The 10,420-nt window shown below is 37.7% G+C and overlaps 1 long non-coding RNA gene across 1 annotated transcript in view; it reads right to left on the bottom strand.

Moving 5' to 3' along the window:
• Positions 1–210: 210 nt before the first annotated feature.
• The window catches only part of LOC118764348, a 28,248-nt gene continuing 18,038 nt past the window's right edge, over positions 211–10,420 (bottom strand). Inside the window, exon 3 of the long non-coding RNA XR_005000164.1 lies at positions 211–229. This is a non-coding gene — a long non-coding RNA (uncharacterized LOC118764348). The remainder of the gene's footprint in view (positions 230–10,420) is intronic.

Raw genomic sequence — 10,420 nt, 5'->3', positions numbered from 1 at the left:
ACTCTGCACTCTGAGTTCGTATTCCAGATCAACCTCGTCTTTTATCTTTTCTTTTACTTGCTTCAGTCATTCGACTGCGGCCCTGCTGGGGCACCGCCTTGAAGAAATTAGTCGACCTCAGTACTTTTTTTTTTGTAAAGCCTGGTCCTTATTCTATCGGTCTCTTTTACCGAACACACACCTGTTGTCAAGCGGTGGTGGGGAACAAATACATACACACACACACACACTTCGGGCTTCTTCCAGTTTCCGTCTACCAAATCCACTCACTTTGGTCAGCCCGAAGTTGTAAGCAGAAAACACTTGCTCAATGTGTTACGCAGTAGGACTGAACCCGGAACTATGTAGTTGGGAAGTAAACTTCTTACCTCACAGTTACATATAGGTATTAGTTCCAGAACTGCAGAGTGGTGGATTCGGACGGCATACCTTCCTTTATCCGTTCCGGTTCTAAGTTCAAATATCACCTCCACTTAGAAGAGGGGAAAAAAATGTGATACTTTTGTCAGGAATTGCGACCGACGGATAGTATCAGCAATGGAAGCATAGTTTCCTACCGTGACTATCACTACAAGCCACCCATGCAATTATGTTTTCAGTTTTTTGGTTTGTAGCTTTTGCAGGGGTTGTCGTCTCGAAAGGTTTTAAGTCGTACATATCGGCCTTAGTACTTTCTTTTTTCTTAAACTTGCTACTCAATCTGTTCCTTTTGCTGAACCGCTAGTTTACGAGGGATGTAAACAAGCCAATACCGGTTGTCAAGCGGCAATGGGACATGCCCACACATCTTTTCTTTTCATTATTTATCCTTTACTTGTTTCAATCATTAGACTGTGGCCATGCTGGGGCTCCGCCTTGTAGAATTTTAGTCGAACGAATTGACCCCTGAATACGTCCGGTACTTAATCTATTTCCTTTTGCCGAACCGCTAGCTTACGAGGATGTAAACACACCAACACCGGTTGTCAAGTGATGATGGGGCACAAACACAGACATACACACACACACAGACGAGCGCACAGTGGCTAAGTTAAAGCAGCTCGCTATACAAAATACTTCCTTCCGGTTCTTTACGTTCTGAGTTCAAATTCCGTCGAGATCGATTTGGCCTTTCATCCCTTTGAGGTCAATGAAATAAGTACTAGTCGATGTAATTGACTCGCACCCTCCCACAAGATTTCTGGACTTGTGCCTATACGTACGAGTAGCTAAATTTCCAACACTAATCTAAGGGAGTTAACTCTGATAAGCAAGTGCCGACGATATGCTCTTTGGGTTTGAATAATTGACCCCCTGATTTTGATAGAACAATTTCACCCTTGGGTGCGTTGTGCGGTGCCATATTTTCCCATAATTAATTTCCGAGACCTAGTCCATAAAATCCCTGAAAAGAAAAGAAAAAGGTCAAAAAATAAAAGAATTATCACAAATTGCAACCCCTCAACGACTTTTGGGCCATAGGGGTTACAATTTTTGATAATTTTTTTTTTTTTGACCTTTTTCTTTTCTATTCAGGGATTTTATGGACTAGGTCCTGGAAATTGATTATAGAAAAATATGGCACCACACAACGCACCCAAGTGGAGTTCGCAAAATTTAACAGTGATGAATTGAACATTTGAGAGTAGGATCATTTGTCAGACGTTACAAACATAGCGAGATTTAAAATATTAAATTACCTCATCATCATCATCATCGTTGACGTTTAACGTCCGTGTTCCATGCTGGCATGGGTTGGACGGTTTGACTGAGGGCTGGGAAGCCAGAAGGCTGCACCAGGCTCCAATCTGATCTAGCGAAGTTTCTACAGCTGGATGCCCTTCTTAACGCCAACCGTTCCGAAAATTACTCATAAATTATAATTATAAATTAGGGAAGACATTGACAATATACAATCATAATTAACTTAAATAATATTTTCGTTTCACTTGCCAATAGCCGTGGCTGTGTGGTAAGAAGCGTGCTTACTAGCCATATTGTTCCGCGTTCAGTCTCACTGCGTAGCGCCATCAGCTAACGTTTTTTGCTATAGCCTAGAGCCGACCAAACCTGTGATAGACAGTAACTGAAAGGAGCACGTCGGGATCTTTTCCTTTTGAACGGCAGTTTTCAACACAATTTCTAGTTAACTAAACACTTTTAAACTTCGTATACTGGTAGAATGTGTCAAAATAAAACATTTTTTCTCTTGGCTTTCTTGAGATAATGGTAATTTGTAAGTTTAACGTAGTTTAATTTTTCGAATTTTAACCAATCCTATGGCCTCTATTGAGCTAAAATCATTTGCTGCGTCTAAAACAGACAACATCCTGTCACTAACTCTAACCCTAACCCTAAATTTTAGCCTTTCGTTTTTTTTTTTTCTTAATTGTTAAATTAATTTAAGGATAACAATTAAGAAAAAAAAACTAAAGCAAAAACTCAAAACAAAAACAAAACGAATAGTTTTAGACACGCGTAACAATTAAATTAATTTAACAATTAAGAAAAAAAAACCGAAAGGCTAAAATTTAGGGTGAGGGTTAGAGTTAGGATTAGTGACAGGATGTTGTCTCAGTTTTAGACGCAGCAAATGATTTTAGCTCAATAGAGGCCATAGGATTGGTTAAAATTCGAAAAATTAAACTACGTTTAACTTCCAAATTACAATTTACTCAAGAAAGCCAAGAGAAAAAAATGTTTTATTTTGACACATTCTACCAGTATACGAAGTTTAAAAGTTTAACTAGAAATTGTCAGGAAAAGTAAGGAACTTATGTCAGCATCAAGATGCACAAACATTTTTAGATGCCTGCCCACACGGAGCCCATAGCGATTTTTTTTTCCTGATGAGAAGGCGGCATAATGCACCCCTTATTCCTTCGAAATTAGGAATATGCAGCCTTCGAAACATATGTCGAAAATAAAATAAAGGAATTTTGTTAATTCGTTGTTCAACTCCATTCTCTCATTTATTTGTATGTATATATATATATATATATATATATATATATATATATATATATATATATATATATATATATATATATATATATTATATATATATATATATATATGTATATATATATATGTATATTTAAGGTGCTCTAGCATGGCCGCAGTCAAATGACTGGAAGAAGTAAAAGAATAAAAAAATATATTTTTCATCACCAAACTTATGTTTACATACATGCATGCATACATAACGCGCACGCGCTCGCATACACACGCTCTCGCGCACACACATACATACACGCCCACGCGCTCGCACATACATACATACATACACACATACATACATACATACATACATACATACCATACATATATACATATCTCTACACGTGTGCATCACTTGCTCTATTTAGATTTTGCCTGTGTTGTTTTATTGTTTTCTGTTTTTCTTCGTACCAATCGAAGTTGAGGGGTGAGGGAGAGAGAGAATCAGAGTGAGGGGGAGGGAAGAAAAGGAGAGAGAGTAAAAGACGAACGAGAGAGAGAAGTAGAGAGAAAGGGCGGATAGAGGGAAGTATTATTAGTCTCTCCGCCAAATACTGTAAAATTTGAATATCTTCATATCCACTGTTAACCGAATACGTAGTTATACATTCATCTGCCGAGACGAAGAGAAGTCAACTCGAACGAGAATGCTTCTCAGTGGTCGCTCTGTTTGCTAGAAATAGCAACCCACTCATGCTATTGAGTTAGATATGAGCTGGTTCAATCCTGACTGAAACCTATGTAAAGTTCACACGAGTCAATGCAGGAGCCACTAAGCGGTCGCTTAACCTATAGCTAGTCGAATCTCATTGAAATCCCACCTTACCAGTCTTTAAAAGAAAAAAAAAACCCATTAAAGCCTGATTGTTATAATTGGAAAATCAGTACTTTCCTATTATCAACAGCCATTTTTTTTTTTTAAATTAAAGGATTATTACACAAGCTGTTACACACACTCTTGGGTGGATGTAATAATCGATCGGTGGACTTTCAAAATAGCTATCTCTGCCTCATGGATAAAGAAAAGAGGAAGGAATTGTGATAGTTTCCTTTTGTGAAAGAATTTTTTGTTCGCAATATTTGATTTTTAAAAAATACTAGCAGTATCGCCCGGCGTTGCTCGGGTTTGTAAGGGAAATAATTATATAAGCATTTTTAGAGAGTTATAGCCAAAAAAATAGCAAAAAAATGCATTAAAAATGGAAAAAAAATTATGGTAATTTTTTTTTAAATCGTTGACTAATCGTAGACATTTTTAGAGAGTTACTTCCCTTATATAATAGCGAAAAAATGCATTAAAATGGAAAAAAATGATGGTAAATTTTTTTTAAATCGTTGACTCATCGTAGACATTTTTAGAGAGTTACTTCCCTTATATAATAGCGAAAAAATGCATTAAAATGGAAAAAAATGATGGTAATTTTTTTTAAATCGTTGACTCATCGTAGACATTTTTAGAGAGTTACTTCCCTTATATAATAGCGAAAAAATGCATTAAAATGGAAAAAAATGATGGTAAATTTTTTTTTTAATCGTAGACGCGCGCTAATACCCAGAAGGGCTCGATATGAATCACGACTATAAGATACTCGGTTTTGGTTAAACTGCACCGCAAAATGTGGGAGTAGTTAGGAATCTAAATCGTAGGAGACAGACACACAACTTCTCTTTTATATATAAAGATATTTGGCCTGTCTATTCCGTGCCTTTTCCACAGTAAATTCTTACTGATTCTCTTCTCCAGCAATAATTATTTCGAAAGTCTGCCGATCAACTATTACAGCCGTCTCTCGAGTGTAATAGTTTAGAATTCGGAGCGTAACTTCACAAGTATTCCCCCACCACAACTTTGTCTCATAACTTTCAGAAAAATAGAGATTTTCTGATGAAATTTTCTACAAATTCCTTTGACATAGTGTAAATTCTGATTACATCAGAATTTTTGATGAAAAAAAATTGGGGGAGATTTGGATAATTCACGCGAATCGACTTTGTTTCCTCATAGTTTTCAGAAAAATGGGTAATTTTTAATGAAATTTCTTACAAATACCTTTAAGATGGTATCGGAATTTAATGTGTAAAACAAAAAACAAAGGAAAACACCGGTGTGTGTGTGTGCGCGCACACACACACACTGCATTTTCTTTTTCAAAATTACACGTTTCATCTGGTAGATATTTGTGATATGTCATTTTGTATGTAAGCGCGGCCACCATTTTTTAAAACAATAAATCCCGATATTATCGAAATCTACACCAGCTGATTTGGAGCTAAACAATAATGACAAATAACACTAAACATTTTGTGATTTTCCTACATTTCGGTGGCCCTTGTTGGCACAAGTAAACTCCTATAAAAGTGGGGTCCCTCGTACCCAAATTCTTGTTTATTATTTGTAAAGACGAGGTAGCGGGTTGGTAGAATCGTCAAAGCGTCGGGAAAAAAATGTCTTGCGATATTTCTTCTGACTCTTTAAGCTCAGAGTTCAAATCCTGCCGAAGTCAACTTTGCCCTTCCTTGTTTCGGGAGTCAATAAAATAAGGTACCAGTCAAGTACTGGGATCGCTGGTGTCGATTATCCTCTCTCCCACAAAATTACTGAAACTATTTATAAAGATTCGAAAGAAAAAAAGCAAGCGGACTGGCAGAACTGTTAGAGTATCGCAAAAAATGCTTTCCAGTACATTTTCCCCTACTCTTTGAGTTTAAATCCCAAGGAGGCCAACCTTTGACTTTCATCTTTTCAGAGTCGATATAATTAAATACCAGTTGAGTACTGGAATCGATGTAATCGACTCACTACTCCAAACTTGCTGGCTTTAGTCCAAAATTTGAAACCGTTATTTGAAAAGTTGGTTGACAGGCAGAAATGTTAAGGCATTAAGATAAATATTTTGCGGTTAATTTCCTCTCCTGAAATTGCCGGCCTTTGTAACTACCTATTATTTATGACACTTGAAGAGACATTAGAGCAGCAGAACTGATAAAGTACCAGATAAAATGCCTTGACCTTGAGATATCTTATTACATGCCTTTATGTTCTGAATTAAAATATATTTCTTTACTACCCACAAGGGGCTAAACACAGAGAGGACAAACAAGGACAGACAAAGGGATTAAGTCGATTACATCGACCCCTGTGCGTAACTGGTACTCATTTAATCGACCCCGAAAGGATGAAAGGCAAAGTCGACCTCGGCGGAATTTGAACTCAGAATGTAGCAGCAGACGAAATACCGCTAAGCATTTCGCCCGGCGTGCTAACGATTCTGCCAGCTTTGCTCTTCAGTACCAGTCGAAAAGATTTTCTAGGTGTAGAAGTGTAGTAAGGTGAGAGGGCAATTGTTATTTAAAACCAGATCAAAGCAGCGAGATGGCATAATCGTTAGTGCGTCGGACAAAACGCTTAGTAGTATTTCTTTTGGCTTTACGTTCTGAGTTCAAATACCAGACATAGATTTTGTCTTTCATCCTTTCGGAGTCGATAAAATAAGTACAAGTCGAGCACTGGTGTCGATGTATTCAACTAGCCCCCTACCCCAAAATTTCAGGCCTTGTACCTATTAGTTGAAAGAGCTATTTAAATCCAGATAAACTGATTCAACAGACGCATACTCCATTGATGGCTATACTAGCGTAGCTAGAGGGAGCGATCCGCCCCAGGTGGCACCAGTTTTGGATCTGCTGTAGGCAATATGTATTTTTCGTGGGGGCCCAGGGGCAGCATACCGAAAGGCCGCCCCAGGAGGCACACACTTTAGCTACGCTCGTGTCACTAGACCATAATTCAATTTTTGGGGGAACAGAAGGCGGTAGCCCTCGGGTTTACTTATTTATTATCTTTCAAACTAGGATCTTTTGTTTTCCTTTACTTTTTGAAGCCTTAAAATTAACTGAAAATTTTTGAAGCCTTAAAATTAAGTGTAATTTTTCACGCTAAATTTGATGACGTTGTTCAATTGTTCCAGAAATTAAAAAAGAAGTTACAAGGTTTAAAATTTGATAATTTTTACCCAAACAGAAAGTAAGATTTGGAAGCTGTCATTCCTTAATTAGTATACAAAACTACATCAATACATCAAATGGATCAAAATTAAAGGAGTTGAAAATTAAAAGGCAAACCGAAAAGATCCTAAAACGACGTCACCCAATATGACTTCTATTTGTCTCCATAAAAGTAGAGTCGAGTGTGATTGGAGAAAGTTGCTATTTCTAGCAAACTGAGCGACCACATAGAAGCTCCTTCACTGGCTCCAATTTCTCCCCCATCGCTAAAGAAAACATTATAGCATGTCCCTAAGATAAAAATCATTAAACACAAAAGTGGAAGTACAGGTTAAGTTCCCCACCCACGTTCTTACGATCTAATCTAATTTGAATAACTTGCATAACTAACTTATTGCGGCAGGTGTTTCTTTCAAAAAATAGGCAGACGTCCTTGAGGTTGATCAGTCATCAATGGAGTTAGAGAGCGGGGAATCTCTCGACTTAACCGACACGTGATTGTCGGTGATGTCCTAATGAACCACGAGGAGAACAACGGGCTAAAATCTGGAATCTTCAAGAATTCTGACGATCGTTTACATCAGTAAGAATATGGACAATAAGATAATTCAATAAGATCATTTGTTGAGAAGAATGTAGAGTTAAAAGTACAGAAATACATGTGTGTGGGTAAAGTGATATCTGAGTATGTTGATGTATATTCCTTGTTAGAGGTAGAATTTCATTATGTACCTGATGACCGTTCTCCTTATGGACATGATTAAATAAACACTTTATCACACATACACGGTATCAGTCGGCGCGGGGCTCTTTCTAGGAGTGAAGTTTAATATAAATTAGTTTTAGCATATTAGTATGTGGTAAAGAGGGTCAAAATCTTTGCTAACATCTATCGACACATATTTAAGTGTTTAATTGCGAACTTATGTTAAACGATGTCGACAGAAACTATAGGCGGATCTTATTAAAATTTCCTGTAACCACTTGAAGTTTTTCACATTTTCACCAAATTAATTTTTTTTTAATGTAGTTCTAATGTTTTGTATGCCGATGTCGAAAATCTCGATTTTTTTTCCTAGTAATTAATAATAAAGAGTTACAAGTATTTAAAGTGATGAAATTTGAGCCGATCATCACACAAAATCTTTACGTGGAATCTCAATCTGCTAGAAATAGCAGCCAAATCTTCCACAAACTACTAGACCATGTCTAAAAGAAACGCAGAAAGAACGAAATACCATGCTACAGCACCGTTTATTTCCTTGCTTGAGGCAGGCTGTAATGCTTTCCAGTTGTTGAGTGTTAACATCTAAATTAAAGTCAGTCTCCAAGAATGTAATCTTTTATTGAACTCACAACTCTCGAAACACTTAGTAGGAACAACAGATCGCTATTGAAATGTACTTAAAGAAAGTTTGGTGGTGGAGAAAGAATTGGTCAAAAGAGAATTGTGGTAACCAATTCTTTCTCATCATCATCATTTAGCGTCCGCTTTCCATGCTAGCATGGGTTGGACGGTTCAACTGAGGTCTGGGAGGCCAGAAGGCTGCACCAGGCCCAGTCTGATCTGGCAATGTTTCTACGGCTGGATGCCCTTCCTAACGCCAACCACTCCGTGAGTGTAGTGGGTGCTTTTTACGTGCCAGACGGGACTGGCAAACGGCCACGGTCGGATGGTGCTTTTTACATGACACCGGCATGGGGGCCAGGCGAGGCTGGCAACGGCCATGATCAGATGGTGCTTTTTACGTGCCACCGGCACGGATAATTTGTAACCAGGAAGACTGGAATTAAGGCGTTGATTAAATATGTAATTAACGAATAGTAAGTAAAACAGCAAATTATAGGACACTATTCTCTGACAGAAACGAGAGAAAGAAGTTACAATTATATTCAAACCAAATTACCAGAGCACCAGTTAGAAATCACTGAAATTTTTTCATAGGCGTGTGGCTGTGTGGTAAGTAGCTTGTTTACCAACCACCTGGTTCCGGGTTCAGTCTCACTGCGTGGCACCTTGGGCAAATGTCTTCTACTATAGCCTCGGGTCGACCAAAGAAAGCCTTGTGAGTGGATTTGGTAGACAGAAACTGAAAGAAGCCCGTCGTGTGTATATATATATATATAATGTGTGTGTGTGTGTATGTTTGTGTGTCGTTTGACAACTGATGCTGGTGTGTTTATGTCACTGTCACTTAGCAGTTCGGCAAAAGAGACCGATAGAATAAGTACTAGGCTTACAAAGAATAAGTCCTGGGGTCGATTTACTTGACTAAAGGCGGTGCTCCAGCATGACCATAGTCAAATGACTGAAACAAGTAAAGGAGTAAAGCATTGCACTGGGGTTAATATAATCAAATTTCCCAAGGGCTGTAATTTAATGAGATTGATCCCAGTGCTCAACTGGTTATTATTTTATTGACCCTGAATGGATGAAGGGCGAAGTTGACCTTAGCAGCATTCAAACTAAGAACATGAAGCCAGAAGAAATGCTGCTCAGCATGGTAATGATTCTACCCCCCTTTCAACCTTAATAATAACAACTACAACAAGAACATCAATATTAATGTTTCCTTTATTTCTATGATCAACATTAATACAAAACACTACAATACAAAAAAAAAACCCAACAACAACAACAAAACCTTGAAGTGTACATAAATATGGCATGAAGCATGAATGATAAATGATCTCCTGGCAATTAGAAGTAACGATACAATATAGAATACTTTCTTATACCCAGAGGTTAATACTGTAGCAAATTCGAACTCATGACATGGGTTTGTAGTTCAACATTTCAGCCACTTAGCCACCTTGCCACCACACACACACACAAAACGAAAGAAAGAGTACCTCAATACATATAGTGTTTATATCTATTAAGAAACAACTGATGATTGCCTCTGTTGCTTTTCAGATGTCTCTCCACCTCATGTCCAATGTTGAGTTGACATTCTTTGAATGACTACACATGGTAGAAAGCTAGTTAGCAACAGAGTGAAAATCATTAGCTGTTTTAATAAATAACTGAATGTGTGTATATATATAGAGATAGATAGATAGATACATACATATATATATATATATATATACACACACACATACATATATATTTATATACATACATATATATATATACACACACATTTATATATATATAGCACCCAGATGTACTGTCTAACCAATGTTGGCAAGGGAGGCAGACTGACCCTGTTACCATTACTACTTTGTCTTCCTCTCTCCTGTTTCCATCAATATCATCCTCCCACAATGAATGCTCCTTCCATCCATCATGGGGACTCTCTGTTGCTTTTCAAGCAGCAAGGGAATCCCCAAAATGCTGGTGCCACAAAAAGCACCCAACATACTTTAAGTGATTATCTAGTCTTGAGAGGGTTGCTGATGACAAGGCAACATCTATAATGCTGGTGCCACT

Source organism: Octopus sinensis, linkage group LG7 (assembly GCF_006345805.1).
Source record: "Octopus sinensis linkage group LG7, ASM634580v1, whole genome shotgun sequence".
NCBI lineage: Eukaryota > Metazoa > Mollusca > Cephalopoda > Octopoda > Octopodidae > Octopus > Octopus sinensis.
This window is presented reverse-complemented; position numbering and strand designations above follow the sequence as displayed.